We start from the raw sequence: 23,815 nt of genomic DNA, 5'->3' as shown, positions 1-23,815 counted from the left end.
AACACATGTATACCTGTGGCAGATTCATTTTGATATATGGCGAAACCAATACAACATTGTAAAGTTAAATAAAATTAAAAAAAAAAAGAAAATGGCAATAGGAAGATTTATATCAATCATTACTTTAAATGTAAATGGATTAAATGCTCCAATAGACTGGCTAAATGGATACAAAAACAAGACCCATATATATGCTGTCTATAAGACACCCACTTCAGGGGGATGGGAAGATGGCAGAGAATTAGGACAGGGAGACCACTTTCTCCTCCACAAATTCATCGAAAGAACATTTGAATGCTGAGCAAACTCCACAAAACAACTTCTGAATGCTGGCAGAGGACATCAGGCACCGAGAAAAGCAGCCCATTGTCTTCAAAAGGAGGTCACCTCTATCTCCTCCCTCCCCCTTCTCTTCTCAACCCAACTCTGTGAATCTCTGTGGGTGTTCTGGGCTGTGGAGATCACTTAGGAAACAGCACTGCCTAGATCTATCTCTCCCCTTTTGATTCCCCCTCTTCTCCTCCTGGTCACCTCTATCTTCCTCCTCCCTTTTCTCTTCTCCATGTAGAACCTCTTCTCTGTGAACCTCTCAGGGTGTCCCTCATTGTGGAGAATCTTTTCACCATTAACTTAGAAGTTTTATTATCAGTGCTGTATGGACGGAGAAGTCTTGAGGCTACTGTAAGAATGAGACCGAAAACCAGAGGCAGGATGCTTAAGCCCTAAACCTGAGAACACCAGAGAACTCCTGACTTCAGGGAACATTAATTGATAAGAGATCATCCAAAAGCCTCCATACCTACACTGAAACCAAGCACCACCCAAGAGCCAATAAGTTCCAGAGCAAGACATACCACTCAAATTCTCCAGCAATGCAGGAACATAGCCCTGAGCTTCAATATACAGGCTGCCCTTCAATATACAGGCTGCTCTTCAATATACAGGCTGTCTATATATAGACATCTCAAAATTCACTACTGGACACTTCATTGCACTCCAGAGAGAAGAAATCCAGCTCCACCCACCAACACAAGCTTCCCTAACCAGAAAACCTTGACACTCGTCCCACCCCACCCACAGGGAGGAACCTCCACAATAAAGAGGAATCACAAACTGCCAGAATACAGAAAGGCCACCCCAAACACAGCAATCTAAACAAGATGAAAAGGGAGAGAAATACTCAGCAGGTAAAGGAACAAGATAAATGCCCACCAAACCAAACAAAAGAGGAAGAGATAGAGAGTCTACCTGAGAAGTAATTTAGAATAATGATAATAAAAATGATCCAAAATCTTGAAAACAAATGGAGTTACAGATAAATAGCCTGGAGACAAGGATTGAGAAGATGCAAGGAATGTTTAACAAGGACCTAGAAGAAATAAAAAAGAGTCAATTAATAATGAATAATGCAATAAATGAGATCAAAAAACACTCTGAAGGGAGCCAACCATAGAATAACAGAGGCAGAAGATAGGATAAGTGAGGTAGAAGATAGAATGGTAGAAATAAATGAAGCAGAGAGCAAAAAAAAAAAAAAAAAAAGAAAAAGAAAAAAGAATTAAAAGAAATGAGGACAACCTCAGGGACCTCTGGGACAATGTGAAATGCCCCAACATTCAAATCATAGGAGTCCCAGAAGAAGAAGACAAAAAGAAAGGCCATGAGAAAATACTCAAGGAGATAATAGTTGAAAACGTCCCTAAAATGGGGAAGGAAATAGTCACACAAGTCCAAGAAACCCAGAGAGTCCCAAACAGGATAAACCCAAGTAGAAACACCCTAAGGCACATATTAATCAAATTAACAAAAACCAAACACTAAGAACAAATATTAAGAGCAGCAAGGGGAAAACAACAAATAACCCACAAGGGAATTCCCATAAGGATAACAGCTTATCTTTCAATAGAAACTCTTCAGGCCAGAAGGGAATGGCAGGACATACTTAAAGTAATGAAAGAGAAAAACCTACAACCCAGATTACTGTACCCAGCAAGGATCCCATTCAGATATGAAGGAGAATTCAAAAGCTTTATAGACAAGCAAAAGCTGAGAGAATTCAGCACCACCAAACCAGCTCTTCAACAAATACTGAAGGATCTTCTCTAGACAGGAAACACAGAAAGGGTGTATAAACTTGAACTCAAAACAACAAAGTAAATGGCAACGGGACCATACTTATCAATAATTACTTTAAATGTAAATAGGTTGAAGGCCCCAACCAAAAGACAAAGACTGGCTGAATGGATACAAAAACAAGACCCCTATATATGCTGTCTACAAGAGACTCACCTCAAAACAAGGGACACATACAGACTGAAAGTGAAGGGCTGGAAAAAGATATTTCATGTAAATGGAGACCAAGAAAAAGCAGGGGTAGCAATACTCATATCAGATAAAATAGACTTTAAAATAAAGTCTGTGAAAAGAGACAAAGAAGGATATTACATAATGATCAAAGGATCAGTCCAAGAAGAAGATATAACAATTATAAATATATATGCACCCAACATAGGAGCACCACAATATGTAAGGCAAATGCTAACAAGTATGAAAAGGGAAATTAATAATAACACAATAATAGTGGGAGACTTTAATACCCCACTCACACTTATGGATAGATCAACTAAACAGAAAATTAACAAGGAAACACAAACTTTAAATGACACAATGGACCAGCTAGACCTAGTTGATATCTATAGGACATTTCACCCCCAAATAATGAATTTCACCTTTTTCTCAAGCACACATGGAACCTTCTCCAGGATAGATCACATCCTGGGCCATAAATCTAGCCTTAGTAAACTCAAGAATATTGAAATTATTCCAATCATCTATTCTGACCACAATACAGTAAGATTAGATCTAAGTTACAGGAAAAGAACTATTAAAAATTCCAACATATGGAGGCTAAACAACACGCTTCTGAATAACCAACAAATCACAGAAGAAATCAAAAAAGAAATAAAAATATGCATAGAAATGAATGAAAATGAAAACACAACAACCCAAAACCTATGAGACACTGTAAAAGCAGTGGTAAGGGGAAGGTTCATAGCAACACAGGCTTACCCCAAGAAACAAGAAAAAAGTCAAATAAATAACCTAACTCTACACCTAAAGCAACTAGAAAAGGAAGAAATGAAGAAGCCCATGGTTAGTAGAAGGAAAGAAATCTTACAAATTAGGGCAGAAATAAATGCAAAGGAAACAAAAGAGACCATATCAAAAATCAACAAAGCCAAAAACTGGTTCTTTGAGAAGATAAATAAAATTGACAAACCATTGGCCAGACTCATCCAAAAAAAAAAAAAAAAAAAAAAAGAGAGAAGAATCAAATCAACAAAATTAGAAATGAAAATGGAGAAATCACAACAGATAACACAGAAATACAAAGGATCATAAGAGACTACTATCAGCAACTATATGCCAATAAAATGGACAACTTGGAAGAAATGGACAAATTCTTAGAACAGTATAACTTTCCAAAACTGAACCAGGAAGAAATAGAAAATCTTAACAGAGCCATCACAAGCATGGAAATTGAAACTGTAATCAGAAATCTTCCAGCAACCAAAAGTCAAGGACCAGATGGCTTCACAGCTGAATTCTACCAAAAATTTAGACAACCCTACTCAAACTCTTCTAGAAAATTGCAGAGGAAGGTAAACTTCTATACTCATTCTATGAGGCCACCATCACCCTAATACCAAAACCAGACAAAGATGCCATAAAAAAGGAAAACTACAGGCCAATATCACTGATGAACAGAGATGCAAAAATCCTTAGCAAAATTCTAGCAAGCAGAATCCAACAACATATTAAAACGATCACACATCATGACCAAGTGGGCTTTATCCCAGGGATGCAAGGATTCTTCAATATCCACAAATCAATCAAATTATACACCACATTAACAAATTAAAGATAAAAAACATATGATTATCTCAATAGATGCAGAGAAAGCCTTTGACAAAATTCAACATCCATTTATGATCAAAACCCTCCAGAAAGCAGGAATAGAAGGAGCATACCTCAACATAATAAAAGCTATATATGACGAACCCACAGCAAACATTATCCTCAATGGTGAAAAACTGAAAGCATTTCCCTAAAGTCAGGAACAAGACAAGGGTGCCCACTCTCACCATTACTATTCAACATAATTTTGGAAGTTTTGGCCACAGCAATCAGAGCAGAAAAAGAAAAGGAAACCAGATAGAAAAGAAGCAGTAAAACTCTCACTGTTTGCAGATGACGTGACCCTCTACATAGAAAACACTAAAGACTCCACCAGAAAATTACTAGAACTAATCAATGAATATAGTAAAGTTTCAGGACATAAAATTAACACCCAGAAATCCCTTGCATTCCTATACACTAACAATGAGAAAACAGAAGAGAAATTAAGGAAACAATTCCATTCACCATTGCAATGGAAAGAATAAAATACTTAGGAATATATTTACCTAAAGAAACAAAAGACCTATATATAGAAAACTATAAAACACTGATGAAAGAAATCAAAGAGGACACAAATAGATGGAGAAATATAACATGTTCATGGATTGGAAGAATCAATATAGTGAAAATGAGTATACCACCCAAAGCAATCTATAGATTCAATGCAATCCCTATCAAGCTACCAATGGTATTTTTCACAGAACTAGAACAAATAATTTCACAATTTGTATGGAAATACAAAAAACCGTGAATAGCCAAAGTAATCTTGAGAAAGAAGAATGGAACTGGAGGAATCAACCTGCCTGACTTCAGGCTCTACTACAAACCCACAGTCATCAAGACAGTATGAAGACAGAAATATAGATCAATGGAACAAAATAGAATGCCCAGATATAAATCCACACACCTATGGACACCTTATCTTTGACAAAGGAGGCAAGAATATACAACGGAGAAAAGACACTCTCTTTAACAAGTGGTGCTGGGAAAACTGGTCAGTTCAGTTCAGTTCAGTCACTCAGTTGTGTCTGACTCTTTGCGACCCCATGAATCACAGTACACCAGGCCTCCCTGTCCATCACCAACTCCTGGACTTCTCTCAAACTCATGTTCATCAAGTCGGTGATGCCATCCAGTCATCTCATCATCTGTTGTCCCCTTCTCCTCCTGCCCCCAATCCCTCCAAGCATCAGGGTCTTTTCCAATAGGTCAACTCTTTGCATGAGGTGGCCAAAGTATTGGGAGTTTCAGCTTCAGCATCAGTCCTTCCAATGAACACACAGGACTGATCTCCTTTAGGATGGACTGGTTGGATATCCCTGCAGTCCAAGGGACTCTCAAGAGTCTTCTCCAACACCACAGTTCAAAACCATCAATTCTTCGGTGCTCAGCTTTCTTCACAGTCCAACTCTCACATCCATACATGACCACTGGAAAAACCATAGCCTTGACTAGACGGACCTTTGTTGACAAAGTAATAGCTTTGCTTTTCAATATGATATCTAGGTTGGTCATGACTTTTCTTCCAAGGAGTAAGTGTGTTTTAATTTCATGGCTGCAATCACCATCTGCAGTGATTTTGGAGCCCCAAAAAATAAAATCCGACACTGTTTCCACTATTTCCCCATCTATTTCCTATGAAGTGATGGGACCAGATGCCATGATCTTAGTTTTCTGAATGTTGAGCTTTAAGCCAACTTTTCACTCTCCTTTTTCACTTTCATCAAGAGGCTTTTTATTTCTTCTTCAGTTTCTGTCATAAGGGTGGTGTCATCTGCATATCTGAGGTTATTGAGATTTCTCCCAGCAATCTTGATTCCAGCTTGTGCTTCTTCCAGCCCAGCGTTTCTCATGATGTACTCTGCATAGAAGTTAAATAAGCAGGGTGACAATATACAGCATTGACGTACTCCTTTTCCTATTTGGAACCAGTCTGTTGTTCCATGTCCTGTTTTAACTGTTGCTTCCTGACCTGCATATAGGTTTCTCAAGAGGCAGGTCAGGTGGTCTGGTATTCCCATGTCTTTCAGAATTTCCCACAGTTTATTGTGATCCACACAGTCAAAGGCTTTGGCATAGTCAATAAAGCAGAAATAGATGTGTTTCTGGAAGTCTCTTGCTTTTTTGATGATCCAGCGGATGTTGGCAATTTGATCTCTGGTTCCTCTGCCTTTTCTAAAACCAGCTTGAACATCTGGAAGTTCACAGCTCACGTACTGCTGAAGACTGGCTTGGAGAATTTTGAAATTACTTTACTAGCGTGTGAGGGCGGCTGCCAAGAGGAGGTACCCCACGTCCAGGGAGAGGCGGCTGCATGGGCGCAGGAGGGCCGAGAGGAGCTACTCCACCTTCAAGGTCAGGAGTGGCGGCTGTGAAGAAATACCCATCATCCAAGGTAAGGAGCAGCAGCTGTGCTTTGCTGGAGCAGCCGTGAAGAGATACCCCACGTCCAGGTTAAGAGAAACCCAAGTAAGACGATAGGTGTTGCAAGAGGGCATCAGAGGGCAGACGCACTGAAACCATAATCACAGAAAACTAACCAATCTGATGACACGGATCAGTCTTGTCTAACTCAATGAAACTAAGCCATGCCATGTGGGGCCACCCAAGATGGGAGGGTCATGGTGGAGAGGTCTGACAGAATGTGGTCCACTGGAGAAGGGAATGGCAAACCACTTCAGTATTCTTGCCTTGAGAACCTCATGAACAGTATGAAAAGGCAAAGTGATAGGATACTGAAAGGGGAACTCCCCGGGTCAGTAGGTGCCCAATATGGAGATCAGTGGAGAAATAACTCCAGAAAGAATGACGGGATGGAGCCAAAGCAAAAACAATCCCCAGTCATGGATGTGACTGGATAGAAGCAAGGTCCAATGCTGTAAAGAGTAATATTGCATAGGAACCTGGAATGTCAGGTCCATGAATCAAGGCAAATTGGAAGTGGTCAAACAGGAGATGGCAAGAGTGAACGTCGGCATTCTAGGAATCAGCAAACTAAAATGGACTGGAATGGGTGAATTTAACTCAGATGACCATTATATCTACTACTGTGGGCAGGAATCCCTTAGAAAAAATGGAGTAGCCATCATGATCAACAACAGAGTCCGAAATGCAGTACATGGAAAAACTGGTCAACTACTTGTAAAAGAATGAAACTAGAACACTTTCTAACACCATACACAAAAATAAACTCAAAATGGATTAAAGATCTAAACATAAGACCAGAAACTATAAAACTCCTAGAGGAAAACATAGGCAAAACACTCTCCGACATAAATCAAAGCAGGATCCTCTATGACCCACCTCCCAGTGTATTGGAAATAAAAGCAAAAATAAACAAATGGGACCTAATTAAAGTTAAAAGCTTTTGCACAACAAGGGAAACTATAAGCAAGGTGAAAAGACAGCCTTCAGAATGAGAGAAAATAATAGCAAATGAAGCAATGGACAAAGAATTAATCTCAAAAATATACAAGCAACTCCTGCAGCTCAACTCCAGAAAAACAAATGACCCAATCAAAAAATGGGCCAAAGAAATAAACAGACAGTTCTCCAAAGAAGACATACAGATGGCTAACAAACACATGAAAAGATGCTCAACATCACTTATTATTAGAGAAATGCGAATCAAAACCACAATGAGGTTCCATCTCACACAGTCAGAATGGCTGCGATCCAAAAATCTACAAACAACAAATGCTAGAGAGGTTATGGAGAAAACAGAACCCTCTTACACTGTTGGTGGGAATGCAAACTAGTACAGCCACTATGCAGAACAGTGTGGAGATTCCTTAAAAAACTGGAAATAGAACTGCCATATGACCCAGTAATCCCACTGCTGGGCATGCACACTGAGGAAACCAGAATTGAAAGAGACACATGTACCCCAATGTTCATCGCAGCACTGTTTATAATAGCCAGGAAATTGAAGCAACCTAGATGTCCATCAGCAGATGAATGGATAAGAAAGCAGTGGTACATATATACAATGGAATATTACTCAATCATTAAAAAGAACACATTTGAATCAGTTCTAATGAGGTGGATGAAACTGGAGCCTATTATACAGAGTGAAGTAAGCCAGAAAGAAAAACACCAATACAGTATACTAACGCATATATATGGAATTTAGAAAGATGGTAACGATAACCCTATATGCGAGACAGCAAAAGCGACACAGATGTGTAGAACAGTCTTTTGGACTCTGTGGGAGAAGGCGAGGGTGGCATGCTCTGAAAGAATAGCATTGAAACATATATATTATCATGTAAGAAACAGATCACCAGTCCAGGTTTGATGCATGGGACAGGGTTCTCAGGGCTGGTGCACTGGGATGACCCAGAGGGATGAGATGGGGAGGGAGGTGGGTGGGGTTTCAGGATGGGGACACATGTACACTTATGGCTGATTTATGTCAATGTATGGCAAAACCACTACAATATTATAAAATAATTAGCCTCCAACTAAAATTAAAAAAAAAAAAAAAAAAGGAAACCCACTTCAAACCTAAACACATGTACAGGCTGAAAGTGAGAGGATGGAAAAATATATTCCATGCAAATGGAAAGCAAAAGAAAGCTGGAGTATCAATTCTCAAATCAGACAAAATAGGCCTTAAAATAAAGAATATTACAAGAGATAAGGAAGGACACTACATAATGATCAAGGGAATCAATCCAAGGGGAAGACATAGCAATTGTAAATATTTATGTATCCAACATAGAAGTACCTGAATACATAAGACAAACACTTAACATACAGTAAAGGAGAAATTGACAATAACACAATAATAGTAGAGGACTTTTAACACCCCACTTACACCAATGGACAGATCATCAAAACAGAAAATTAATAAGGAAACACAAGCCTTAAATGACACAGACCAGATGAATCTCATTGATATTTTCAGGACAGTCCATCCAAGTGCAGAAGAATACACGTTTTTCTCAAGTGCACATGGAACGTTCTCCAGGATAGACCACATCTTGGGTCACAAATAAAATCTCAGTAAATTTAAGAAAATTGAAATTGTATCATGCATCTTTTCTGACTGCAACACTAAGAGACTAGATATCAATTATAAGAAAAAAACTGTAAAAACACAAACACATGGATATTAAACAATCCATTTCTAAATAATGAACAGGTTACTGAAGAAATCAAAAGGGAAAAAAAAAATCCTAGAAACAAATGACCATGAAAACGTGATAACTCAAAATCTATGGAATGCAGAAAAAGCTGTTCTAAGAGGGAATTATATAGCAATACAATTCCACCTCAAGAAACAAGAAAAACATTGAATAAATAGTCTAACTTTACAGCTACTATGACTGGAAAAAGAAGAACACCCCCTCCCCCTGCCCCCACCCCCCCGCCGAAGTTAGCAGAAGGAAAGAATCATAAAAATAAGAGCAGAAATAAATGAAAAAGAAATGAAAGAAACAATAATAAAATGAAAAGCTAGTTCTTTGAAAAGATAAACAAAATTGGCAAACCGTTAGCCAGACTCATCTAGAAAAAAGAGAGAAGAGTCAAATCATCAAAATTAGAAATGAAAAAAGGAGAGGTTACAACAGACAATGAAGAAATACAAAGATTTGTGTATGTGTGTGTATGTGTGCTTAATTGGTCAGTTGTGTGTGACTATTGTAACCCCATAGACTGTAGCCTGCCAGGCTTCTCTCTCCATGGGATTCTCCAGGCAAGAATACTGGAGTAGGTTGCCATTTCCTTCTCCAGGGGATCTTCCCAACCCAAGAATCAAACTGAGTTCTCCTGCATTGCAGGCAGATTCTTACTAGTCAAGGTACTAGATATTTTATTCTTTTTGTTGCAATGGTGAATGAGATTGATTCCTTAATCTCTCTTTCTCATTTTTCATTGTTAGTATATAGGAATGCGAGTGACTTCTGTGTATTGATTTTGTATTCTGAATTGAGCAACTATATGGGAATAATATGGACAACCTGGAAGAAATGGACAGATTCTTAGAAAAGTTTAACCTCCCAAGACTGAACCATGAAGAAATAGAAATTATGAACAACCCAATTACAAGCACTGAAATTGAGGCTGTGATAAAAAAAACTCCCCCCAAAACAAAAGCCCAAGGCCAGGTAGCTTCACAGAGGAATTCTGTCAAACATTTAGTGAAGAGCTAATGCCTATCCTTCTAAAACTCTCAAAAAATTGCAGAGGAAGGAATGTTTCCAAACTCATTCTATGAGGCCACCATCATCCTGATACTAAAACCAGGCAAAGACAACACAAAAAAAGGAAAATTACAGACCAGTATCACTGATGAATGTAGTTGCAAAAATCCTCAACAAAATTCTAACAAACAGAATTCAACAACACATTAAAAAAGCCCATACACCATGATTAAATTGGGTTTATCCCAGAGAAGTAAGGATTCTTCAATATATGCAAATCAATCAGTGTGATACACCATATTAACAAATTGAAAACTAAAAACCATATGGTAATCTCTACACATGCAGAAAAAGCCTTTGACAAAATTCAGCATCCATTTATGACAAAAACTCTTCAAAAAATGGACATAGAAGGAACCTGCCTGAACATAGTAAAGGCCATATAAGATAAACCCATAGCAAACCTTAGTCTCAATGGTGGAAAACTGAAAGCATTACCTCTAAGATCAGGAACAAGACAAGAGTGCCTACTCTCATCACTGTTATTCAGCACAGTTTTGGAAGTCCTAGCTACGGCAGTCAGAGAAGAAAAAGAAATAAAAGGAATCCAGTTTGGTAAAGAAGTAAAGCTCTCACTGTTTGCAGATGCCATGATACTATACATAGAAAACCCTAAAGATACTATCAGAAAATTACTAGAGCTAATCATTGAATTTAGCTAAGTCGCAGAATACAAAATCAATACACAGAAGTCACTTGCATTCCTATATACTAACAATGAAAAATGAGAAAGAGAGATTAAGGAATCAATCCCATTCACCATTGCAACAAAAAGAATAAAATATCTAGGAATAAACCTACCTAAGGAGACAAAAGAACTGTATGCAGAAAATTATAAGACACTGATGAAAGAAATCAAAGATGACACAAACAGATGGAGAGATATTCTATGTTCTTGGGTTGGAAGAATCAATATTGTGAAAATGACTATACTACCAAATGCAATCTACAGGTTCAATGTGATCCCTATCAAACTACCAGTGGCATTTTTCACAGGACTAGAATGAAAATTTCACAATTCATATGGAAACACAAAAGACCCCAAATAACCAAAGGAATCTTGAGAAAAAAAGAATGAAGCTGGAGGAATCAATCTTCTTGATTTCAAACTATACTACAGAGCTACAGTCATCAAGACAGCATGGAACTGGCACAAAAACAGAAATATAGACCATTAGAACAAGATAGAGAACCCAGAGATAAACCCACAAAGCTATGGGTAACTTATTTTTGACAAAGGAGGCAAGAATATACATTGGGGTAAAAATAGCCTCTTGAATATAAGTGGTGCTAGGAAAACTGGACAGCTACATGTAAAAGAATGAAATTGGTACACTTTCTAAAACAACACACAATGATAAACTCAAAATTGATTAAAGACCTAAATGTAAGACCTGAAACTAAAACTTCAGAGGCAAACATAGGCAGAACACTTGATAATATAAATTAAAGCAAGATCCTCTATGACTCACCTCCTAGGGTTATGGAAATAAAAATAAAAATGAACAAGTGGGACCTAATTAAACTTCAAAGCTTTTATCATCAAAGGAAACTATAAATAAGGTGAAAAAACAACCCTCATAATAGCAAATGAAACAACTGACAAAGGATTAATTTCCAAAATATTCAAGCAGCTCATGCAAGTCAATACCAGAAAAACAAACAATCCAATCAAAAAATGGGGAAAAGACCTATACAGCCATTTTTCCAAAGAAGACATACAGATGGCTAACAAACATATGGAAAGATACTCAACATCATTCATTATTAGAGAAATGCAAATCAAAACTATGAGATAACACCTTACACCAGACAGAATGGCCATCATCAAAAAGTCTACAAACAAATGCTGGAGAGGGTGTGGAGAAAAGGGAACCCTCTTGCACTGTTGGTGGGAAGATAAATTCATATAGCCACTATGGAAGACGGTATGGAGTTTCCTTAAAAAACTGGGAATAAAGACACCATTTGACCCAGCAATCCCACTAGACATATACCCTGAGGAAACCAAAATTGAAAGAGACACATGTACCCCAATGTTCATTGCAGCATTATTTACAATAGCTAGAACATGGAAGAAATCTAGATGTCCATTGACATATGAGTGGATAAAAAGGCTGTCATACATATTTACATGAAATATTACTCAGCCATAAAAAGGAATGCATTTGAGTCAGTTCTAATGAGGTGGATGAACCTAGAGCCTATTATATCATGTGAAGTAAGTTGGAAAGAGAAAGATAAATATCGTATGCTAACGCATATATATGGAACCTAGAAAGATGGTACTAATCAAATTGTTTGCAGGGCAGCAGCGGAGAAGGCAATGGCAACCCACTCCAGTACTCTTGCCAGGAAAATCCCATGGATGGAGGAGCCTGGTGGGCTGCAGTCCATGGGGTCGCGAAGAGTCGAACACGACTTCACTTTCACTTTCACTTTTCACTTTCATGCATTGGAGAAGGAAATGGCAACCCACTCCAGTGTTCTTGCCTGGAGAATCCCAGGGACGGTGGAGCCGGATGGGCTGCCATCTATGGGGTCGCACAGAGTTGGACATGACTGAAGTGACTTAGCAGCAGCAGCAGCAGCAGTGGAGACATAGACATAGAGAACAGACTTCAGACATATGGACATGGGATGGCGGGAGGAAGGAGAGGGTGAAATGCATGGAGAGAGTAACATGGAAACTTACATTAGCATATGTAAAATTGCTAACCGATGGGAATTTGCTGTATGACTCAGGGAACGCAAAGTGGCTCTGTAACAACTTAGAGGGGTGGGATGGGGGAGGTGATGGGAGGGAGGTTCAAGTAGGAGGAGATATAGGTAAACGTGTGACTGATTCATGTCGATGTTTTTTAGGAACCAACACAATACTGTAAAGTAATTATCTTTCAATTTGCTGCTGCTGCTGCTGCTAAGTCGCTTCAGTCGTGTCCGACTCTGTGCAACCCCATAGACAGCAGCCCACCAGGCTCTCCCGTCTCTGGGATTCTCCAGGCAAGAACACTGGAGTGGGTTGCCATTTCCTTCTCCAATACGTGAAAAGTGAAAGTGAAGTCGCTCAGTCGTGTCTGACTCTTCGCGACCCCATGGACTGCAGCCCACCAGGCTCCTCCGTCCATGGGGTTTTCCAGGCAACAGTACTGGAGTGGGGTGCCATTGCCTTCTCCGATTTAAAAATAGATAAATTAAAAAAAACAAACAGGTGGTTTCTATTGGGGCGGGGAGGGGGAGAGGCATGTTATGGCGATGGGATTAAGAAATGTAGACTGTGCTGCGTATGCTGTGCTAAGTTGCTTCAGTCGTGTTGGACTTTTTGTGACCCTTTGGACTGTACCCCTCCAGGTTCTTCTGCCCATGGAATTCTCTAGGCAAGGATACTGGAGTGGGTTGCCATGTCCTCCTCCAGAAGATGTCCCTGATGCAGGGATCAAACCTGTATCTCTTATGTCTCTTGCATTAACAGGCAGGTTCTTTACCACTAGCACCACAAAGATACATTGCATAAAATTGGGAAGTGTAGCTATTATCTTGCAATAACTCTTAATGGAGTACAATCTATAAAAATGCTGAAGCACTATGCTGTTCACTTGAAATTAATAAAGTATTTAAAATCAACTATACTTTAATAAAATATCTATTTCTGCTTTATTGACTATGCCAAAGCCTTTGACTTGTGGATCACAATAAACTGGAAAATTCTGAAAGAGATGGGAATACCAGACCACCTGACCTGCCTCTTGAGAAACCTGTATGCAGGTCAGGAAGCACCAGTTAGAACTTGACATGGAACACACTGGTTCCAAATAGGAAAAGGAGTACGTCACCTTGCTTATATTGTCACCCTGCTTATTTAACTTCTGTGCAGAGTACATCATGCAAAATGCTGGGCTAGATGAAACAGAAGCTGGAATCAAGATTGCTGGGAGAAGTAGCAATAACCTCAGATATGCAGAAAACACCACCCTTATGGAAGAAAGGGAAGACGAACTAAAGAGCCTGTTGATGAAAGTGAAAGAGGAGAGTGAAAAAGCTCAACATTCAGAAAACAAAGATCATGGCATCCAGTCCCATCACTTCATGGCAAATAGATGAGGAAACAGTGTAAACAATGTCAGACTTTATTTTCTTGGGCTCCAGAATCACTGCGGATGGTGACTGCAGCCATGGAATTAAAAGACGCTTGCTCCTTGGAAGGAAAGTTATGACCAACTTAGACAGCATATTAAGAAGCAGAGACATTCCTTTTCCAACAAAGGTCCATCTAGTCAAAGCTATAGTTTTCCCAGTAGTCATGTATGGATGTGAGAGTTGGACTATAAAGAAAGCTGAGTGCCAAAGAATTGATGCTTTTGAACTGTGGTGTTGGAGAAGACTCTTGAGAGTCCCTTGGACTGCAAGGAGATCCAACCAGTCCATCCTAGAGGAAATCAGTCCTGAGTGTTCATTGGAAGGACTGATGTTGAAGCTGAAACTCCAAAACTTTGGCTACCTCATGCGAAGAGCTGACTCATTTGAAAAGATCCTGATGCTGGGAAAGATTGAAGGCAGGAAGAGAAGAGGATGATAGAGGATGAGATGGCTGGATGGCATCACCGACTCAATGGACATGGGTTTTGGTGAACTCCAGGAGTTGGTGATGGACAGGGAGGCCTGGTGTGCTGCAGTCCATGGGGTCACAAAGAGTCGGACACGACTGAGTGACTGAACTGAACTGATACTTTAATAAAAATATATTGTGATTCCCCTTAAAGTTTGTTATTAAATAAACACAATGGTTTTTCTTAATAAATATGAATTTTTACCTTATTGCATCCTGACCTTAAACAATAAATCAAAGAGTAAGTATAGAGGATCTACTATGGGCTGGCTACTAACTTTATGGATAAAGCTGGTAAGGACATGATATTGGAGACAAAACAACTTAGTAATTTAATCCTAAAATGTAGATATGAAGCTCTATTTTGAACTATTGAAAATTTGATACTGAATTACATATTATAAGATTTAACTCTGAACTTCAGGAAGGCATTGTGCTGTTAAGACAACTGAAGGGAGAATAAAATGAATGACTTGTTTTTTAAGAAGCTTAATTAGCATCTGTACTTATAAAATGTGCCAAGGACCGCAATGTGAGGCCCTTAGAACATCAGAAAGTGGTAACACACCGCCATGGAAAGTCAGAATAGCATATTATATCTGAGGAAGACAAGATTTCCATGAGGGATTTTGACCTTTTTTTTTTTTAAATACATGAAACAATTGGTCCCTTGCTAGTAGGTAAGATAGCAACAATTATAGTAGTACCACCAATATATATCAAAGGAATGCTAGATTGCTAGAGCTGGGAAACACCTTTGGCATCATTTAGACCAGGGATTTTGAAATGTATTTTTAAAGTTTACATATCTATGTTTAGAATATGAGACCATTTTTCTCACCTTTCTTTAAAACAAGAAGTTCCATGGCAACCCAATGTAGAAAAATAATTTTTGTGATTGAAGAATGTTCAGTGGAGCAAGGGGAGGGTGAGGTGGGGAATACTACCTGCCAGTTCCCTGGTAACCCTTCAGCCCAGCAAGGGATATAGGACCACGCATGAGGTCTTTCTTTCTGAATCCCTAAAAATGCACTTATTTTTGCACTGTATTTTGGGGGTGGGGGGTTATTTCTTTTCTAACTCTTTCCGTGGTTCATTTCTTATTGGATAAATAATTTTTCCTCCCTTACCGAGTTTTTTCACCTATAATATGGAGATAATTATCATCTCCTGATTTGATCATTAAATTGCTGAATGAATGAATTCCTGGAGATAGATGGGCTAAAATGAAGTCTATCTATTTGGGCTATAAATTGTACTCAAAATGAGAATGACCTAGACTGAAATGACTTTTCCATTTACTTATTATGTGACATCGGGAGGATTCATAATCTCTTGGAATTGGAGGGTCTGCCTCATTTAAAAAAAAGAAAGTAGCAATGATTCTTTACAAAGTTATGACTATTATATGAGTCATGTATATAAAAACATAATACAGTGCCTGGTCCATAATAAATGGTCAGTAAAACATACTGGTTAAGATTATAACCTGTCCTTGGGCTCAAATACTAGCTATACCTCTCATTGGCTATTGTAATATTGCACAACTTAAAGAATTCTGGGGTTCCTGGCCCCAAGAAATGGTTCTTGATACATGCGTAGCACTTTTTCAAATTTAGATGTATCAGTTCAGTTCAGTAGCTCAGTCAGGTTCTACTCTTTGTGACCCGATGGATGCCTGGCTTCCCTGTCCATCACCAACTCCTGGAGCTTGCTCAAACTCATGTCCATGGAGTCGGTGATGCCATCCAACCATCTCATCCTCTGTTGTCCTCTTCTCCTCCTGACTTCAATCTTTCCCAGCATCAGGGTCTTATCAAATGAGTCAGTTTTTCGCATCAGGTGGCCAAAGTATCGGAGTTTCAGCTTCAGCATCAGTCTTTCCAATGAATATTCAGGACTGATTTCCTCTAGGATGGACTGGTTGGATCTCCTTGCAGTCCAAGTGACTCTCAAGAGTCTTCTCCAATGCCATAGCACAAAAACATCAATTCTTTGGCCCTCAGCTTTCTTTATAGTTTAACTCTCACATCCATACGTGACTACTGGAAGAAAATATAGATGTATATGTGGGAGCATTTAGTCTTGGGAGCAGGTGTGTCGGCATACTTACTCAAATTCATCAGTCAACAATATGTCTACTGTCTACTACTTTTTAGGACACAGAAATTTGCATTCTGTGTACTCTGGGGAATGTTGCTGACCTCTCTGCTCTGTGTGCTCACTGCCTTCCATAACTGTTAGGCGAACAAACTGATTTACCCAAATGTTCTCAGTTTCTGATCTCTTCACAAAGCCTAGCCTACCACTGACCCTTGTCTGTACAGTGTCATTTGTCTATACACTTATCTTTCCAGGGGCTTTCCTTTGTTTTTATCTTGTGTTGGGTCTCCTGTTTCCCAGGTTTCGTATTTTGCTCTCTTTTCTTAGTTTACTCTTTTGTTTCACTTAAGGACGTTCTCTAGCAACTTCTGAGAAAAAGTGCATGGTAGGTAAATTTTTAAATACCTTGTAGGTCTGAAATGTCTTTGGTCTCAAACCACGTATTTTGAATGGGTATAGAATTCTGAATGAATAGTAATTTTCCATCACAGTTCTGAGAGCATTGTTTAATTTTCTTGTAGCTTTTAGGTTGTTATTGAGAAGGTTGATAGCATTATAATTTGTGATTTATTGTAACAAATTGCTTTTTCTCTAGAAGATTTCATGATGATGTATATGTCTTGGAGCAGATAAATATTTTTTATTCATTATTCTGTACCCTTCATGGACTTTTCAATATGGAAACTTTTGTTCTTCAATTCTAAGGACATCTCCTGTATTATTTCTTGAAGAATTTCTGCACTTTTATCTTCACCATTCTTTCTTTTTGGAATTCATTGTCACTCTTTTACTTTCTTAGAAATTTCACAAACTCTGACTTCCAAGCTCTTATTGAATTTTAAATGTACATTTTGATGTCTTTAATTCCCAAGACCTCTATGTTGTCCTCCAGTTCTTCCTTCTCTTCCTTTCTGCATCCCCTTTCTCTTTATTCCTTTGTTTCCTCCTCCCCTCCTCTCTTATTGTGATTCTTACCTCCTTCTTTTCTTCCTTCCTTCCATTTCCTTGTCTTATTTTATGAATGCAATATTTTCTCTTATGTTTAGGTGGAAAATAGTTTTCTTTTGTTATATTTTGCTCCCTGCATGGTCTCTGTTTACTCATAATTCCTTTTTAAATTTATTTTTTGCTTTGGTCTCTGACTTCCCTGTCTGATGTCTGATAATCTCTTATTTTGAGGCACATACAGGCACTTAACTTTATTGTGCTTCACAGATATAGTGTTTTCTACAAATTGAAGGTTTGTGGCAAATCAGCATTGAGGAAAACTATCAATGCCATTTTTCCAACAGCATTTGCTCACTTCATGTCTCTGCATTATATTTTGGTCATTCTCACAATATTTCAAGCTTTTACATTATTATTATATTTTTTATGGTGATCTCTGATCAGTGATCTTTGATGTTGTAACTATCGTAAAAGGATTATAACTTTCTGAAGGTTCAGATGATGATTAGCATTTTCAGCAATAAAATATCGTTCGGTTCAGTACAGTTCAGTCGCTCAGTCTTGTCCAACTCTTTGCGACCCCATGAACTGCAGCATGCCAGGCCTCCCTGTCCATCACCAACTCCCGGAGTCCACCCAAACCCATGTCCATTGAGTCAGTGATGCCATCCAACCATCTCATCCTCTGTCGTCCCCTTCTCCTCCTGCCCTTAATGTTTCCCAGCATCAGGGTCTTTTCCAATGAGTCAGCTCTTCACATCAGGTGGCCAAAGTATTGGAGCTTCAGCTTCAACATCAGTCTTTCCAGTGAACATCCAGGACTGATCTCCTTTAGGATGGACTGGTTGGATCTCCTTGCAGTCCAAGGGACTCTCAAGAGTTTTCTCCAACACCACAGTTCAAAGGCATCAATCCTTCGGTGCTCAGTTTTCTTCACAGTCCAACTCTTACATCCATACATGACCACTGGAAAAACCATAGCCTTGACTAGACAGACCTTTGTTGGCAAATGTCTCTGCTTTTGAATATGCTATCTAGGTTGGTCATAACCTTCCTTCCAAGGAGTAAGTGTCTTTTAATTTCATGGCTGCAATCACCATCTGCAGTGATTTTGGAGCCCAGAAAAATAAAGTCAGCCACTGTTTCCCCATCAACTTGCCATGAAGTGATGGGACCAGATGCCATGATCTTGTTTTCTGAATGTTGAGCTTTAAGCCAACTTTTTCACTCTCCTCTTTCACTTTCATCAAGAAGCTCTTTAGTTCTTCTTCCCTTTCTGCCATAAGAGTGGTGTCATCTGCATATCTCAGGTTATTGATATTTCTCCTGGCAATCTTGATTCCAGTTTGTGCTTCCTCCAGCCCAGCATTTCTCATGATGTACTCTGCATATAAGTTAACTAAGGTATGTACATTATGTTTCTAGACACAATGCTGTTGCATACTTAATAGGCTATACTATAGCATAATGATAATTTTCATATGCACTGAGAAACAAAAAACATTTACGTGACTTATTTTATCACAATATTCATTTTGTTTGGGGGGTTTAGAACTGAACCACTTAAGTATGCCTGTCAATGCTGATGCAATTCCTATGTTCATGGGCAGTTTTACAAAGTTTGGTTTTCCCATTTGATTGAAGTTGGTGATAATTGAGGATGGGTCATTTCACTGAGGAATCACTAAATCTATTACCTAAGGAGTGTGTCATAACACTCTGTTTTCAGAATGTTCCTCACCCCTGCCTCCACCAGCAATTGTTGTCTCTGAGTACAAATCCTTCCAAATCCCCTCTCTTCTGAAAGTCATTCTCTTGTTTTCTCCTGCAATGGGGAGGTACAGTTGTCTGGCTGAGAAGTGAAGATCTCAAAAGTTAATGGTTTTTTACCACAGATTTCATGTCAACTTACTTCTCAAAGGCCCTTTGCCGCCTTTCGTGTTAGTCATTTCTTCATCAAATTTGGGATTGTTGAGCAAATTGTGTACTCCAAGAACAGCTGAAAAACCATAATAATCTGTAAATAAAACTTCAGTTTGAGAAAGCTAAAAAAAAAATTAATGGTTTTTGTAAACAAAATTTCAAGATATTTTCCTATTTGATCCTAGCCAGAAACAGAGTTGGGCCATAAACAAGACTGAGCGCCTTGATGCTTTTGAACTGTGGTGCTGGAGAAGAGTCTTGAGAGTCCCTTGGACTGCAAGGAGATCAAATAAGTCAATCCTAGAGGAAATCAACCCTGAATATTCATTGGAAGGACTGATGCTAAAGCTGAAGCTCTAATACTTTGGCCACCTGATGTGAAGAGCTGACGCACTGGAAAAGATGCTGGGAAAGATTGACAGAGGATGAGTTGGTTGGATGGCATCACTGACTCAATGGACATGAGCTTGAGCAAACTCTGGGAGATAGTGAAGGACAGGGAAGGATAGTGAAGGATAGTGAAGGACATGGCTTGCTGTGGTCCATGGGATCACAAAAGGCTGGACATGACCAAGCAACTGAACAACTTCTTTTCAGAGGTGTATAGTGTATCAAATACCTGAGGCATTTCAGGGTTCTGTGGTACAATTGGCTTGCTTCTTGTCTTTTCCCCTGAAGCTTTTTATATTTCAACTTTCTCTGATCTGCCTCATCAGTAACTCAGCCATTTGTTTTGGCAGTTCCTAAAATCTTGGTGGCATCTCTTTTCTGCTGTTGTTTGCTCTGCTGTACTCCTCAACTTTGTGGGTTTACATTTCATTTTACCTTAGTGCCATTTTAGAGTGGTTTGAGGAGCATATATAAAAGAATGTGTTTAATCTGCCATGCTTAATCAAGAGCCTTTAAAAATTCCATTTTAAAAGAAGTATGCATGTATTACAAATAAAAGTGTCTTCATCAAACTTGTTAGCAGAGGTCATCTCTTGGTGCTGCAATTATAGATAGTTTTTCTTTACTTAATTTTTCAAAATTATCTGTAGCAAGATACTTAGTAACTAGACAAAGATCATTCAAGTAAAATGATATTACTGGGTTGGCCAAAAAGTTCATTTGGATTTTTCCATAAGATGGCATGGGAAAACCCAAACAAACTTTTTGGACAGCCCAATATATAGCTGTTTCAGTGAAAGCATTTTATATTATTTTCAAATCCAATAATTAGTTGAACTATATGAAATTGCTTTTTTTTTTTTTTTCAAATAAAACAAAGGTTGAATAGCAGCAGTTTCATGTGGTTCAATCTAAACTATCTAATATAACACAGACCTTAGAGGTGATAGTCTGGAAAATGGAGTCATTGTCTAGATAGGCTAGACTCAAAGTCAAGAGAGTGTAAACCGTTTTTGATTGCTAGTTTCATCCCATAACCACTGCATGTACTGTTTTCCAAGGATCATTCTTTACTGGGCATACTGGTTGAAGATATTTGTGTGTTAACCTAGTTTTTTAGGAGCACACTGATTTGGATGTAATGGATAAGAAAAATAACACTCTTTATTTCTTTTCTTCCTTGTGGGTACACTTCATATATCGCTGTATTGTAATTCTCAGGGCATATTACTGCAGTCATGAAATTAAAAGATGTCTGCTCCTTGGAAGAAAGGCTATGACGAACCTAGACAGCGTATTAAAAAGCAGAGACATTCCTTTGCCAACAAAAGTCTGTAATAGTCAAAGCTACGGATTTTCCAGTAGTCATGTATGGATGTGAGAGTTGGATCATAAAGAAGGCTGAGCATCAAAGAATTGATGCTTTCGAACTGTGGTGTTGGAGAAGACTCTTGAGAGTCCCTTGGACTGCAAGGAGATCCACCCAGTCCATCCTAGAGGAAATCAGTCCTGAGTGTTCATTGGAAGGACTGATGTTGAAGCTGAAACTCCAATACTTTGGCCACCTGATGTGAAGAGCTGACTCATTTGAAAAGATCCTGATGCTGGGAAAGATTGAAGGCAGGAGGAGAAGGGGACAACAGAGGATGAGATGGCTGGATGGCATCACTGACTCAATGCACATGAGTTTGGGCAAGCTCCGGGAGATGGTGAAGGACAGGGAAAACTGTATGCTGCAGTCCATGGGGTCAGAAAGAGTTGGACACGAGGGGGCGACAGAACAACAACATGCCTTTTTCTCTCTTTTAGATTGTTACATACTTTGACGGTAGGGATCCTCATCCTACTGGTATTTATGGACCATTTGAGGAAACATTATTCAGCATAAACACAGGGTTTTCCTCTAAAAACTCATAGGAGAAGTTTCCCTTGGGCAAATGGCTTGTTTTTTATTTTAGGAACACAGTGTAATGTATGTCAGATTGTATTTCCCCCTGCTTGTACTGGCTTCTAGGAAGATCAGAGCCATACTTGTGCCATAGTTTTAAATAATTTCTTCTTGAAATCTTTGCTTAGAAGTCTCGTCGTCTTTGAACTAGTTTCTTATTGCTGCTATAACAGTTACCATATACTTAATGACTTAAAGCAACACAAATTTATTATCTTACAGTTTTGGAGGTCAGGAGTCTTAAATCAGCTTCACTAGACTAAAATCCAGGTATTGGTGAGAGTTCTCTCTGGAGGCTCTTGGGGAAAATCCATTTCCTTTTCTTTTTACAACTTGCTTGGCTTGTGACCCCTGCCTCCATTTTCAAAGCCAGCAGCTCAGTAAGATACCCTTCTCTCTGACCTCTGCTTCTGTGCCTACATCTTTTTTCTCTGACTCTGATCCTTTCGTCTCCTTCTTATGAAGACCCCTGTGATTACCTTGAACCTACCTAGATAATCCAGGATAATCTCCCCATCTCAAATTTTTAACTGAGTCATATCTGCAAAGCCTCCTGCCCCCACCAATTAGTTTTTAGAACAGTTTTAGGCTTATAGGAATACTGAGCAGAAAGTACTGAGATTTCCCATATACTTTCTAACTTTATACATGCATAGCCTCCCCAACTGTCAATATTCTGGGCCAGAGTCACACTGATGAACCTATGCTGACAAATCGTTATCACCCAAAGTCCATCATTTACATTCTGGTATTGTACCCTTTTGGGTGATGTATGTCCTATGGGTTTGGATAAGTATATAATAACAGGTGTTCATTACTATGAAATCATACAGAATGTTTTCACTGCTTTAAAATTCGTCTAAGAGATGGTAACAATAATCCTGTATGCGAGACAGCAAAAGAGACACAGATGTATAGAACAGTCTTTTGGACTCTGTGGGAGAGGACGAGGGTGGGATGATTTGGAAGAATGGCATTGAAACATGTATATTATCATATGTGAAATGAATCACCAGTTCAGATTCGATGCAGGATACAGGATGCTCAGGGCTGGTGCACTGGGATGACCCAGAGGGATGGGATGGGGACGGAGGTGGGAGGTGGGGTTCAGAATGGGGAACACATGTATACCCATGGAGGATTCATGTCCATGTATGGCAAAACCAATACAGTATTGTAAAGTTTTTAAAAAAAGAACTAAAAAAAAACAATTCCTCTATGTTCTGTCTATTCATCCCTCTTTCTCCCAGTCCCTGGCAACAACTGTTTTTTTTTTTTATTGTCTCCATGCTGCTGCCGCTGCTGCTAAGTCACTTCAGTCATGTCTGACTCCGTGCGACCCCATAGACGGCAGCCCATCCGGCTCCACCGTCCCTGGGATTCTCCAGGCAAGAACACTGGAGTGGGTTGCCATTTCCTTCTCCAATGCATGAAAATGAAAAGTGAAAGTGAAGTCGCTCAGTCGTGTCCAACTCTAGCGACCTCATGGACTGCAGCCTACCAGGCTCCTCCATCCATGGGATTTTCCAGGCAAGAGTACTGGAGTGGGGTGCCACTGCCTTCTCCAATTGTCTCCATAGTTTTGTGTTTTTCAGAATGTCATATAGCTGGAATTACATAATATGTAGCCTTTTGGGATTGGCCTTTTTCACTTAACAATATACATTTAAATTTCCTCCATGTATTTTCATGGCTTGATAGCTCATTTCTTTTTAGCGCTGAATAATC

This window comes from Bubalus kerabau, chromosome 6, assembly GCF_029407905.1.
Source record: "Bubalus kerabau isolate K-KA32 ecotype Philippines breed swamp buffalo chromosome 6, PCC_UOA_SB_1v2, whole genome shotgun sequence".
Classification (NCBI taxonomy): domain Eukaryota; kingdom Metazoa; phylum Chordata; class Mammalia; order Artiodactyla; family Bovidae; genus Bubalus; species Bubalus kerabau.
Note: the sequence above shows the minus strand (reverse complement) of the source record.